This window comes from Suricata suricatta, chromosome 3 (genome assembly GCF_006229205.1).
Source record: "Suricata suricatta isolate VVHF042 chromosome 3, meerkat_22Aug2017_6uvM2_HiC, whole genome shotgun sequence".
NCBI classification, from domain to species: Eukaryota; Metazoa; Chordata; class Mammalia; order Carnivora; family Herpestidae; genus Suricata; species Suricata suricatta.
The window spans coordinates 61,727,502-61,741,937 of NC_043702.1; the positions used below are offsets into that span (position 1 = coordinate 61,727,502).

At 39.5% G+C, this 14,436-nt stretch overlaps 1 protein-coding gene and 1 long non-coding RNA gene across 2 annotated transcripts in view; one reads left to right on the forward strand and one right to left on the reverse strand.

Annotated features, from left to right (window-relative positions):
* Positions 1-14,436, forward strand: part of STK39 (serine/threonine kinase 39) — a gene marked incomplete at its 5' end in the record, with an annotated part of 389,113 nt that overhangs the window by 356,199 nt on the left and 18,478 nt on the right. The window lies entirely within an intron of this gene.
* On the reverse strand, positions 5-4,517 carry LOC115287750. Its single transcript, XR_003906627.1, has 2 exons — positions 4,248-4,517; positions 5-157 (listed from the first exon to the last, which is right to left on the reverse strand). It is a non-coding gene; the product is annotated as an uncharacterized LOC115287750 (long non-coding RNA).

Sequence of the window (14,436 nt, forward strand, 5' to 3'; positions counted from 1 at the left end):
TATAAACCGCTTTTCCACTGCTAACTTTATTCATACAGCTTTGGTAAAACAAACATACAACAAAAAAATCAATTTGGAAGTTCTTTCACTGAGGCTGGTTTTTTTCCAGTGTCGTTTTTATCTTCTTTTCGATAATGGCTCTTCCTTCTCCATTACCCTGGTGGGAAGAGAACAATGTCAGGAGAGAAAAATGATTCGCTGATACGAGGTTTCTTATCTGTTCAATTAGAGTAACTAATATAGTAAGATACAGTGATTTCTCCATTAACGAATCATCTGGGGAAAAGAGCTCCTCCACGTAAGGTTAGTTGCGTTAAACCCACACCCCGTGCACCACAGCATCGTGGAGTAGCTGAGGCTGCCTGCATGAGAGAACACTCACCAGGTGTTTTAGTTCCTCCTTTACTGTGTCTCAACCCAGGCAATGTACTGTATTAATTTTTTTTCACATTCTGCATGAGAATGTCATTTTACATGGACAGCAAATATGAAAACTGGGTGTACATGTATAAAGCTTTCCATTTTAAAACATTAAAAAGTCCTATATAATGATATGCTCAGTTCTATTCAGCATCTCATATGACTGTTAAAATACCTTTGCTTTTCCAAAGCCAAACCAGAATTTTAGATTTCTTTCTCCACAAACTTTCAACAATGACGATCATAATTTTCAGCATGTATAGTCAACATTGCTAACTGGTATAATACTTTAAACCCATTTCCTGGGTGGAAAAGTGTCCTCCTTGGTGGACAAGACCCCGGCGATCAGCCTCTGGCAGCTTCCTCACCTGTGTCTCCCATGGTCCCTCTGTGCCAGGCTCCCTGCTACATGCCGGACCCTCAGTGGTGCCCTCAGACATGCTCCGCTCCCGTCTCACATGCTCTTCCTCTGCTGGGAATGGTCCCGTTTAGTTGACAAACCTCCACTCTTCTTTCTAGATGTGGATTAGGTATCACTCTTACTGAAGTCCTACCCAGAACTACCTTCCAGGCCTTTGGTGTGCTTATGCCTTATTCCTACCCTGCCAACAACACTTGCGGATCTTGCTATCATGGTCCATTGGGTTACGAATCTGCCCACACACTAGGCAAGCCCAGGTGCACATTACTTGTGTTTGTGTCTCCCCAACATCTACGGGAACGTCAGCTTATGGTTCACACTTTTGTAGGAATCTGTTTAATGACTGAACATGTACACATATTAGAACACACACCTGCTTGCAAAAGTCATGGGTCTTAACAAGCAACAGCTTTTCTTGTACACCCCATCCCCTTCCCTGCTCTCCCCAGACGCTGGCCCACAACAGAGAGGGCACAAGTCCTCGGTGGTCTCCTCAAGAGCTACTTTCTCATGATAAAACATTCATGTGAAGGATCTTTGAATAGGTACTACTGCCCAACATCCTTTGATTTTGGAGGGTTGGAAATAGCAGAAATTAGAGTCCAGGACGCATTGAGTTTTCACACTGGGATGAACTCGGGCACAGGAAGGTAGATGAACATAGTTTAAATACCATGTTATGGAAAGAGCCTAAATGTCCATCACCTGACGAATGGATCAAGAAGATGTGGTATATATACACAATGGAGTACTATATGGCAATGAGGAAGAATGAAATCTGGCCATTTGTAGCAAAGTGGATGGACCTTGAGGGTGTCATGCTAAGTGAAATAAGTCAGGCAGAGAAGGACAGATACCATATGTTTGCATTCGTAGGTCTAACAGGAGAGACCTGGCAGGGGGACTATGGGGAGAGGAAGGGGGAAAGAGAGTGGGGGAGAGTGAGGGACACAGATCAAGGGAGACTACTGAATACTGAAAACGAACCATGGACTGAAGGGGGGGGGAGGGAGGGTGATGGTCATGGTGGGGGGCACTTGTGGGGAGAAGCACTGGGTGTTATATGGAAACCAATTTGACAATAAACTATTTAAAAAAATAAAAATAAATAAGTCCCATGTTATAATTTAGGGAGAGAAGACCCAGTGCATGCTGTCAGGGTCGAAGGGATAATCTTAGAAGAGTGAGTGCTGCAGACCCAGCTTCCAGCATCTGGGAGACCTAGTGCAGACGGGAGGGATGAAGGGTCTCAGGTTCAGTGTATGTAATGAGAAAGTACACACGAATGCCTGAATTCCTCATAGTTTTCATTGAATATTAGGGACGAAGAGAGGTTGCACCTCCTCCTTCTGCAATAGAGTAATTCCATCTTCACTAGTTTCTAATTGCCTAAAATTTCTTTACCATGAAACCTATCCTTCTGTCCATAATGAGAGATTAAGGCTCGGATTTAATTGCAGAGTCTTTGGAAGAGTTAGCATAACATCCTTGACAAGATGTGCTGCTCGTTTCTTCTCGTTCATGCATTCCATAATTATTTATGTGTACCTTCTGTGAGCCACGCCCTGTCCTGGGTATTGGGTGTACAACAGCGAGCTAAATAGACCTCATCTTTGTCTTTCTGCTACTTTGGCCAGTTAGAGAGGGGGAGGAGTTTTTCAAGCATTTAACAAGGTTAAGGAAGTTGTGTCTATGGTACAGGGTGGGTAACATAAAGTGGAAGCCAGAGATCTAAGAAGACAAGCCTTACATCACTCAGATCAGCTCCAGTTCTTCTCATCGTTGTGTGAATGGGGAGCAGGAGGAAGGGGGGATATCAACTTCTGAAGAACAACTTCCTAATCCTGTAAACTAGGTACTTGGAGATTTCTCCTTTGTTAATTCATTTGGCACCTGTTGGGTGCCAGGCTCAGTGTTGGGCACTGGCTGGGACTCTGGAAGTGACAGGTGGGGTCTGTTTTCCAGGAGCCTCAGTTAGATCCCGGGTAAGTAGGATGACCATACTGTTTTTATCATGTCAACCATGACATTTTTGAGCGTGCAAGATTAAAAGTATCTGTCAAAGGGTAATATGTAAACATACCTCCTGCATTTGTGCCTGGCAAGTCATTTTCTTCTGGAAATAGTCTTTGAAAAGTAACTGCTACCTCTTGAAAGAGGTTCTCGAATGCTTTGTTAGTCAGCTTGTGTCTCTGGATGTTCTTGGGAGTCAGTGACCTAATAACTGCAGCCCCAGGATGGGTGGTAAACTTTGACAGACACTGTGTGTGGGTTCCGTGGCTTTATGGAAAAAGAAAATGAGGACCTCACTTTTTATTAAACATGTACTTTTTTTAAAGTTCATTTTGGTGTCAAAGAGTGTAATGCAAAATTTAAAAAAGATTACAAAATAAGAAAATACATAGTTCTAGACAGATCCCATACCACAAATCTCAGAACTAGTATAATAGGAATTTCAGACTGTCTTCTCTCTGGTCTAAGTCAGCCTTTAATTTCTGCTCATATTTCATGGTCCCTAACCTCCGATTTTGTAATGACTCTGCCAGCTGTGCTTTTTCTGGGTTGTACAGGCTGCCCAGTGGACCTTAGTACAGCTGGCCGGTGCCTCAGAGTTCTGGCAGGGGCATCGGCACTGACCCTTCCCCCCACGCCACCCTGTCAGAGCAGTGAGCAGGCCCTGGCCCCTCCCTGTGTGTTCCGAGGAAGCTCCGCCTGCTGTCACTCAGAGAGAGGGTAGTTACCTCGCATTGGGAGAGGGGACTGGGCGGGGTAAGGGAGGAGATAATGGAGATGGTCTTTCAGATTTAATCGTGCATAAAATCGTGCATAAAAGCGAGGCCTTTGTTCAATATAATGATTGTCTCACATTCACTAGATAAGATCAAAGCTGCAGGTACAAAGTCTGCTAAACTCATGCCAGCTTATTTTCATGCAACAATTAACAATGATTTGTTAAAAATTAAAAACACAGCACAAATGTTAAATTGAATATGACACTCTTGACAAGAAGCTTCTTTATGAAGTTTTGTATTTCATTTTCTTTCATAAGCTCTTTTCCACATTCCTACTATTCTTCTTTTATTCTATCACTGATTGTGAAGTTTCTGCAAAAAGTGCCATTTAAATATCTTACCTGTTGTTGGAGATACTACATAACACAGCCAGTTTTCTTAGACTTGATCCAACCCAATCCGTCAAGAATGGTGGAGGAAAGAAGGGGGCAGGTTAATATTATTTTGGGAATAGTCCAAAGTGGTCCTATTCAGTGGGGTCCACGTACTGGCTTGTGCCATAGTATCAACCAACATTTAAGCACATTGTGACATTCAGCTAACTTTTTTCTTGAGGGGGTTGGGGATTGGGGATAACAAGACTTTCTCAATGAAGGAAGCCGTGAGTGACTTACGTTCTGGCGCACATTCCAGACTTCATGTGGACAGGGAAATGTTTTGGCAGCCGGCTACTTTGAATCTCACCGGTGTAAGGCACAGGGAAGGTGATTTTCCAGGGTTTGTTCTGTGCATTATGAACAGCATCAGACTTCAGGTCCTTTCTTCTTCCAGCTACGTCCTACACTAGAGTGAGGTCCCAGTCCACCCTTGAATCGATTGGATGTCTTATTATTAAAGAAGTAAATTGTTCTGCTTTGGTCTGTACTTTTCACGGGCTACTAAACCCTTACTTCAAACGCTTTGGATCTGTACCACAAAGAAGAAAATAGCTCAAGAAATGAAGATAAAATAGATGTCCTCCTCTGGGGCAGTGCACATCATGTAAACGGAAGCTCAGCTCTCCTCCTCGGTCCAGGCTGGCCACGTGTGTGAGAAATGTGTGTGTTTAGAAGGCGACCACCACAAGCCAGGTCAGGAGTCTTCAGGCTTCTCCCAGCTTTGTGCTTACGCCAGATGGCGCTGCCTCAGTTGGCTGCATTGGCCTGTAATTTAAGGAGCAGTCTTCTTATCAGTGTGTTACTGTCTCATTAATTTTAACTTTTCCAAAGCTTTCCCCAGTCCAGCAGCCACCAGGCTAAATCTCAAGCGGTGTGTGTGTGTGTGTGTGTGTTTGATTAATATGTGACTATTGGAAAACCTGGTTATAAACAAATCAAGATAGGGGGCGCCTGGGTGGCTCAGTTGGTTAAGTGTCCAACTTCAGCTCAGGTCATGATCTCATGGTCTGTGAGTTCAAGCCCCGCACTGGGCTCTGTGCTGACAGCTAGCTCAGAGCCTGGAGCCTGCTTCTGATTCTGTGTGTCCCTCTCTCTTCCCCTCCCCTGCTCACACTCTGTCTCAGTCTCAAATATAAACACACATTTAAAAAAGTCAAGATAAAGCAAAAGTGGCAGCAAGAACAAGTTGATCCCATGAGTTGTTTCATTTCCCTTTGGTGTATTTCCTCTGACTTATTAGAACTTTTCTAGAATTTGAACGACTTGACAAGGTCATAAATCTTATCTCATAAACACTTATCTCTGTAAGTGTTTTTGTTTTCAGTCAAGTGAGGATAGGCATCGAAAAAGACACACATTGTTTTTAGTCTACTACATGAAGTGGAGGTCAGCTACCCCGTTGTCGGACTTTGTAGTCTGTGCCGCATGGAAGTCTTCTTTCAGCCGTGTTTGGGAAATATGTCTTACCTTACATACACAGTCTTGTTAATATTTCCAGAGTGTGCTCTTGGGTGCGGGACTCTACTCTTGGAATCTAGCTTAATTAAATAAGACCTCTTGCTGTAAACAGTGAGGACTGGGACCAGCTTTTCTTTTTACCTCTAAAAATCAAAGTGGGTGGATTTCCCATATCTTATCTTGTCTGCCTTCCATGATATGATTACTTCCTTTTCTTTTTTAATTCCACTCAAAAATCCCTAGTAGGGCTGAGGTTTCTGAACTCTAGATAGGAAGCTTCCAAGATGTGGACTGATGCTGTTCTAGCTCTAGCTGATCTCTTTATATTTGTATTTTTATCATTTACTAGATAAGCCAGGAGATCTGAAAAGCTTACGTATTAGATGAAGAAATACTTACAGTACCTTAGCAAAGACTTTTCGTTCTTTTTAGAAAAAGCCTTCTACTTAACAGAGAAAAAAACACACCTGCATTTATAGAAACCCTTAATTGTTAGAAAGTGACCTTAAGAAAGATGACACGAAATAAGCATCTAGAAGGATGTAGGGAAATGTAAATTTAAGTTACAACCAACGGTAGCAAGGGTGTAAGAAACTGAAACTCCCTCACACTGCTTGTAGGAATGTAAAAATGATACACTTGCCGTAGAAAACATTTCAGTAATTTCTTAAGTGACACATATGAGCCACCCGTTCTATTCCTAGGTATCTACCCAAGTGAAAGGACAGTGTGTGTCTATACAGGGTTTATACATGAATGCTGATAACTACTTTATTTATAACAGCAAAACCTGGAAACAACATAGATGTCTATCAAGAGATGAATATGCAAACAAACTGTGGTATGTCCTTACAATGGAACACTACTTTAAAAAGGAATGGATATGGTATATCAAAAAAAAAAAAAAGCCAGACAAGATAAGTATACACTATATGGCTCCATGTGTAAAAAGTTTTAGAAAATGAAACTTATAGTGATCACAGACAGATCAGTGGTTTCCTGGATAGAATGGAGAGCAGCAGATCTGAGGAAGTGTTTGCATATTTGGGATATGTTCTTTATCTTGTTTGTGGTAGTGGTTTCATTGGTGTATACATGTATCAGAACTTAACAAATTGGGGGCGCCAGGGTGGCTTTAGTAGGTAAGCGCCTGACTGTTGGTTTTGGCTCAGGTCATGATCTTATGGTTCATGAGTTCAAGCCCTGCATCATCACTTAGGATCCTTTCTCCCTCTCTCTCTTCTCCTGCTCATGTGCACACACACACACACACACACACACACACTCTCTCTCTCTCTCTCTCTCTCTCTCTCTCTCTCAAGATAAATAAATAAACTTAAAGAACTTAATCAAATTGTATGCTCTAAATACGTACAGTTTACTCTACGACAGTTGTGCTTCAGTTACAAGAATAGAAGGCCCCACCGCTAAGTTGCTGACGTTAATATGAGAAGATGTTAGTAAGCATTGGGGAAGCAATTTAAGATTATCCAGGAGATGACCCCATTCAGTATCTGGTAAAAGCTACACACCCTCTCCCGAGAAACGTACACACAAACTCTTACCTCCAGGTTAGAAGACTAAAAACCTCAGATTAAGGCACCTATTTTTGAAGAACCCAAGCACATTTTAACAGGTGTGTTTCCCAAAGCAATAATCCTCTTTGTTTTTCCAAAGCAAATAAATTCTTCCCTTCATATCAGAAGAATGATGGATATGCTTGGCAAGCCTGACTTACAAGTTTAGCCATTCTTCACGTAGTATTTTTATTTTTTTACTTTCTTCATCCTCATTCTAAAGAGGAACTACGCTCTAAACATACTAGTATACCATCTCCACCAGCTAAACAATGCTGCAATTTCATTGATTATACCATTTCACTGCTTTCAAAATGAGCATTAATAACATAATGGTTATTGGACACTTCCATTTCCACACTGTAATCCAGTTCATAAAAATCTCCCTTAAACACAGTAAATTCAGGACCAACATATTAATTTTATGATTATATATGTATATATTTAAGGTTATTTGTTTTGAAGGGGCGAGGGGCAGAGAGAGAATCACAAACTGGCTCCCTACCGTCAGGGTAGAGCCAGTCACGGGGCTGGAACACATGAACCATGAGATCATGACCTGAGCCAAAACCGAGTCAGAAACTCAACCAACCAGGCCACCCAGGGATCCCCATGATTATATTTTAAAGGACAGATTCAATACCTGACAGTGTACCCATTCCAAACTGTTTTCAGACTTTCTCATTATGCCAAGATAACATTAAAAAACGAATTTACCTGTGCCATAGGGAGAAGGGCCAGTGAATTCACTTCTTTTATTTCCCATCATTCATTTTAGATATAAATAATGTTAATACTCAAGTCTTTTTGATATTTTTGTCTCAAAGGCTGGTTGTTTATGGTACCTGTAACATTCCTAAAGTCTCTCCTAACTACTGCTCTTTCTCACCATCTAATATAGCTTGGTGAAATGCAGGGAAATGGCATATAATATACTTGATTTCCCTTTTTGTATAATGTTGTATTTATCATTTCCACTTTCTTTTTTAATATGTCAGAGTGGCCAATGTTTTATTACTTTAGTTCTAGTATCGTTAACATACAGTGTTACAGTAGTTTCAGGTGTACACTGTAGTGATTCAGCACTTCCATGCCCTACCATTCATCACAAGTGCACCCCTTAATCCCCATCACCTGTCTCACCCCTCGCCCCCCTTCCCCTCTGGTATCCATCAGTTTGTTCTCTATGGATAAGTGTCTGTTTCTTGGTTCTCTTTTTTCCTTTGCTTATTTGTTTTGTTTCTTAAATTCCACATGAGTGAAATCATATGCATTTGCTTTTCTCTAATTTCACTTAGCATTATACTCTGTAGCACCATCCATGTTGTTGCAAATGGCAAGATTTTATCCTTTTTATGGCTATTTTATGGCTTTAATATTCTATTGTATATGTATACCACATCTTCTTTATCCACTCACCAATCAATGGATGCTTGGGCTGCTTGCATACTTTAGCTGTTGTAGCCAATGATGCTATAAACATCGAGGTGCATGTATTCCTTTGAATTTGTGTTTTTTTATTCTTTGGGTAAATATCCAGTAGGGTGATTACTAAATCATAGGGCAGTTCTATTTTTAATTTTATGAGGACCCTCCATACTGTTTTCTACAGTGGCTGTACCAATTGGCATTCCCACCAACCATGCAAGAGAGTTCCTGTTTCTCTACATCTTCGCCAACACCTACTATTCCTTGTGTTTATTTTAGTCATTCTGACAGGTGTGAGGTGAGGTTTTATTGTGGTATTGATTTGCATTTCATGGATGATGAGTGATGATGAAAGTCTTTACATTTGTCTTTTGGCCTCCTGGATGTCTTCTTTGGAGAAATGTTGTTCATGTCTTCTGCCCATTTTTAATTAGGTTATTTAGGGTTTGGGTGTTGAGTTGCAGAAGTTCTTTATATGTTTTGGATACTAAGACTTTAACAGCTGTATCATTTGCTAATACTTCCTCCCATTCAGTAGGTTCCCTTTTAGTTGTGTTGTTTCCTTCACTATGTAAAACCTTTTTATTTTGACGTAGTCCCAATAGTTTATTTTTTAATTTTCTTGCTTTAGGAGACATATCTAGCAAAACGTTACAGCCAGTGTCAGAAACATTACTGCTTGTGTCATCTTCTAGGATTTTTATGGCCTCAGGTCTCAGATTTAGATCTTTCATCCATTTTTTAAAAATGTTTATTATTTTTGAGTGAGAGAGCACATGATGGATGCTCATGAGTGGGGAAGGGGCAGAGAGAGAGGGAGACAGAGGAACCAAAGCGGGGTCTAAGCTGACATCAGGGAGCCTAATATGGGGCTCCAGATCACGAACCATGAGATCATGACCTGAACTGATGTCAGATGCTTAGCCAGCTGAGCCATCTAATTTTCAGAAAGTGGTCCAACATGTAGCTGAACAGTTGTTTCAAAACCATTTGTTGAAAAGACTGTCTTTTCCCCAGTGGATATTCTTTCTTGCTTTGTTGAAGATTAATTGACCATATAATTGTGGGTTTATTTCTGAGTTTTCTGTTTTATTAATCTATATGTCTGTTTTTGTGCCAGGACCATACTGTTTTGATTACTATAGCTTTATAATATAACTCAAAGTCTGGAATTGTGATAGTTCCAGCTTCGCTTTTCTTTTTCAAAGTTATTTTGGCTATTTGGGGTCTTTTGTGGTTTCATATAAATTTTAGGGTTTTTTTCCCTCATTCTGTGAAAAACGCTGTTGGTATTTTGATAGGGATTGCATGAAATCTATAGATAGCTTTGGGTAGCATAAACATTTTAACAATATTTGCTTCCAACCCATGAACTCATGGGATATCTTTCCATTTCTTTGTGTCATCTTCAGTTTATTTCATTAGTGTTTTATAGTTTTCAGAGTACAGGTCTTTTACCTCTTTGGTTAAGTTTATTCTTAGGCATCTTACTATTTTTGTTGCAGCTGTAAATGGGATTGTTTTCTTAATTTCTCTTTCTGCTGCTTCATTATTAGTGTATAGAAATGCAACATATTTTTGCACATTAATTTTGTGTCCTATGATTTCACCAAATTCATTTATGAGTTCTACAGTTTTTTTAGTGGAGTCTTTTGAGTGTGCTATATATAGTATCCTGTCATCTGCAAATAGTGGAAATTTTCCTTCTTCCTTAAGAGTTTGGATGCTTTTTCTTTCTTCTTGTTGTCTGATTGCTGTGGCTAGGAATTCCAGTACTATGTTGAATAAAAGTGGTGAGAGTGGAGATCCTTGTCTTGTTCCTGACCTTAGGGGGAATGCTCTCAATTTTTCCCCAGTGAGCATGGATTTCTCTGTGAGTCTCTCATCTGTGGCCTTTAGTATGTTGAGGTATATTCCTTCTAAACCAACTTTTTGAAAGATTTTATCATGAATGAATGTTGTGCTTTGTTGGATGCTTTTTCTTTGTTGAAATAATTATGTGGTTTTTATCCTTTTTCTTATTGATGTGATGTATCATGATGATTGATTTGTGAATATTGAGCTACCTTCCATTTTTAGAATAAATTCCATTTGATCATGGTTAATAGTTTGGGTTGGTTTGGTACTTTTGGATTTGGTTTGCTAGTATTTTGTTGAGGAGTTTTGCAATGATGTCCATCAGAGATATTGGCCTGTAGTTCTCTTCTTTCGTGGTATCTTTATCTGGTTTTGGTTTCAGGGTGGTATTGACCCCACAGAATGAGTTTGGAAGCTTTCCTTCTATTTTTTTGAAATAGTTTAAGAAGAATAGGTATTAAGTCTTCTTTAAATTTATGGTAGAATTCACCTGTTAAGTCACCTGGTCCTGGACTTTGGCTTATTGGGAGTTTTTTGATTGCTGATTTAAGCTCACTGCTGGTAATCAGTCTGTTCCATTTTTTTTTGTTGTTCTTCCTGCTTCAGTTTTGGTAGTTCATATGTTTCTAGGAATTTATCCATTCTACTGAGTTGTCCAATTTGTTGGCATATGCTTTTTCATAATGTTCTCTTATAATTTTTTGTATTGCTGTGGTATTATTTCTCCTTTTTCATTGGTGGTTTTGTTTGTTTGAATCCTTTCTCTCACTCTTTTTTTTTTTTTTTTTTTTGAGAACTCTGGCTGGCACTTTATCAATCTCATTGATGTTTTCAAAGAACCAGCTCCTGATTTCATTGATTTGTTCTACTGTTTTTTGTTGGTTTTTTTGTTGTTGATTCTGTATCACTTATTTGTGCTTTTTCCCCTATTATTCTCTTCTTTCTGCTAGTATTAGGTTTTTGTTTATTCTTTTTCCAGCTCTGTTAGGTATAAGGTTAAGTTGTTTGTGATTTTTCTTGCTTCTTCTTAAAGTAGGCTATATTGCTATAAACTTCCCCCTTAGAACTGTTTTTGTTGCATCCTGAAGGTTTTAGACCATTTTGTTTTCATTTTCATTTGTTTCCATATACTTTTCGATTTCTTTCTTGATTTCTTGGTTGACTCATTTATTATTGAATAGCATATTATTTAACCTCCATATATTTGTGATCTTTCCATATTGTTTCTTGTGGGTTATTTCTAGTTTCATAGTGTTAAAGTCAGAAAAGATACATGGTATGACTTCACTATTTTTTAATTTGTTGAGGCTTTTTTTTGTGGCCTAATATGTGATCTATTCTGGAGAATGGTCAGTGTGCATTTGAAAAGAATGTGTATTCTGCCATTTTAGGATGGAATGTTCTGAATATATCTGTTAAATCTACATGGTCCAGTGTGTCATTCAAAGCCACAGTCTCCTTATTGATTTTCTGTTTGGGTGGTCTGTCCATCCATGTAAGTGGGGTATTAAAGTTCCCTACTATTATTGTTTTGCTATCAATTAGTTCCTTTATGTTTGTTATTAACAGTTTTATGTATTTTGGTGTTCTTATGTTGGGTGCACACATATTTACAATTGTTATATCCTCTTATTGGATTGTCACTTTTATTATATAGCGTCCTTCTTTGTCTCTTCTTACAGACTTGGTTTTAAAGTCTATTTTATCCAAAATAAGTAATGCTACTTTGGCTTTTTTCGGCATCCATTTGGATGATAAATATTTCTTTATCACCTCTCTTTCAATCTGTAGGTGTCTTTAGGCCTGAAATGAGTCTCTTGTAGACAGTATATAGATGAATCTTGTTTATACAATCTGTCACCCTATGTCATTCAATTGGAGCATTAGTCCATTTACATTCAAAGTAATTATTGCTAAATACATACTTACTGCCATTTTGTTACTTGTTTTTTGGTTGTCTTTTAGTTTTTCCCTGATCCTTTTTTCTTTTTCTTTGCTTCATGGTTTGTTGGTTTTCTTTAGTGATATACTTGGATTCCTTTCTCCTCATTTTTTGCATATACCTAACTTTATTTTTGATTTGTGGTTCCCATTTGGTTAATATATAAAATTTTCATACAGCAGTCTATGTTCAGCTGGTGGCTGCTTAATTTTGAATTCATTCTCTAACCCTCTCCTCTCTACTTTTCAGATATTTGGTATCATATTTTACATCCTTTAATTTTGTGTTTCTCTTTCATTTTCACCGTCTTATAAATTTAATCCTAGAAATGTCTTCTAAGGTTGTACCATGTTTGTCCATGGATTTTAATCTTAAGGATTCCAAGGCAGAAGTCCCATAGAGGGACAAAGCTAAGAGTCATCTGCCAACAATTATCCCAGCAGATGGGAGAATATTTGCCTCATTCCTAAAGAGAAGATCTGGGCTGTACACCAAAGTATTCACTGTAGTCCACCCCTTATACTGCTGAGATCCACCTGGGAATAGTTCCTCCAGGAGCAGCTGGTTTCTTTTCCTGGGCAGAATTGTAAAAGGAAAGGTTAGTGCTACAGATAATATTGAGGCCACACTGATGCTCATCATGTCCATTCTCCACTTACCCATTGTAGATGCTCTTTGTTGGGGTTACCACCTATGCTAGTCTGGGTGGCTTACCTCTGGAGTGACCAAGACTCTCATCTCTTGAAAAACAATGAAAAATAGTCAATTTTGCTGGTTCCCTATAGATGAAATGGGCTGGGGGTAGGAAATGAAAAGAAGTAAACAATTGCAAACAAAGGCAAAACTGTTGGAGAAGGCGCATCTGACCGCAGGGTAGAAGCTGAGCCATTGAGGGACGAGGATGGAAGCAGAGAGACGCGAGGCCGCCGTGTGGGTCTAGACGAGACGACGGCAGCTGCACCTGCGCAGGCAGTGGAGGTGGTAAGAAGGCCTTAGTCTCTCTAAATATCTGTGCATTTCAAAGATAAACCTTTTGCTGAGATGAATAAGATTTTAGGTTATCACAAAAATATGAATCAACCGGGGAAACGAAATCTATAATGGATTGTTTTAGTGGAATAATGAGAGTAGTGGTAGATATCTAGAAAAGGGGTGGTTATGGAGCTCTTCCTGGGAAAATCCAAGGTAGGACAAGGCGGAATATGAACCGAAGAGGTAGGTTGGGCCAGACCATGGAGGGACTCATAGACCAAATTAAAAACTTGGCTTTAATCCTAAAGTTGACATAAATGATTAAGCAGTATTACCTAAGGAGGCAGCACATTCTAGTTTATGACTTAGATTCTCCAAGTAACTCTGGTAAGTGTAAGAGAGCTCATGGGTTAAGATTGAAAGCAAGAAAACCAGCTAAAATATGCATTTGTCCAGGGTAGAGATAGTAAGCTAATATTTGTTATGTACTTACAATACATCAGGCACTAAACACTGGATGTATATTAACTCAATCCCCTGAAGAACCCAGTCAGACAAGCACTATTAATACCCACATTTTATAGATGTGTAGACTCTATCACAAGAAGCCAAAGTAAACTTGCCCGAGTTCATGGAGCCACGTGGCTCTAAGCAGGGAGCAGGATTTGAACCCAGGCACTCTGGCTGGAGGATGCATGCACTTACACACTGTGCTACACTCCTGTCCTGAAGATAAGAACCTGGGAATTTAGGGAAAATACTAGGGTGAATCTCTTGTATTTTGTCCCAAACATAATAGTTAATTAGCTGTAATTTCACATTAGCATTACAGCAGTATCCATAAGATCTCCACCCCCCTATCATTTCCTTTCCCCCTTACTTAGAAGCTCCCATTTTCTTTTGGCATCTGTCTTTTTCTTGCTTTGCAATCTTATGCTGCCTTTCTGCAGCAACACAGGATACAGAGCAGATGTTCAGGGTGTGTCTTTGGATCAAACAGTATTGTGACATCAGGTAACCCAAGTCTGCACTTTTGTCTTCACTCAGAATTTCCTCCTAGGGGAATGCCTTCGATTTGGGGTTCATTGGAGTGCTTTTCTCCACACTTTTGTTTGGGAATAGCTCAAATTAGATAAATTAATTCCTGGCCACTAGAACATCAGTACTATAGAAGACTGTTGGGACACCCTGG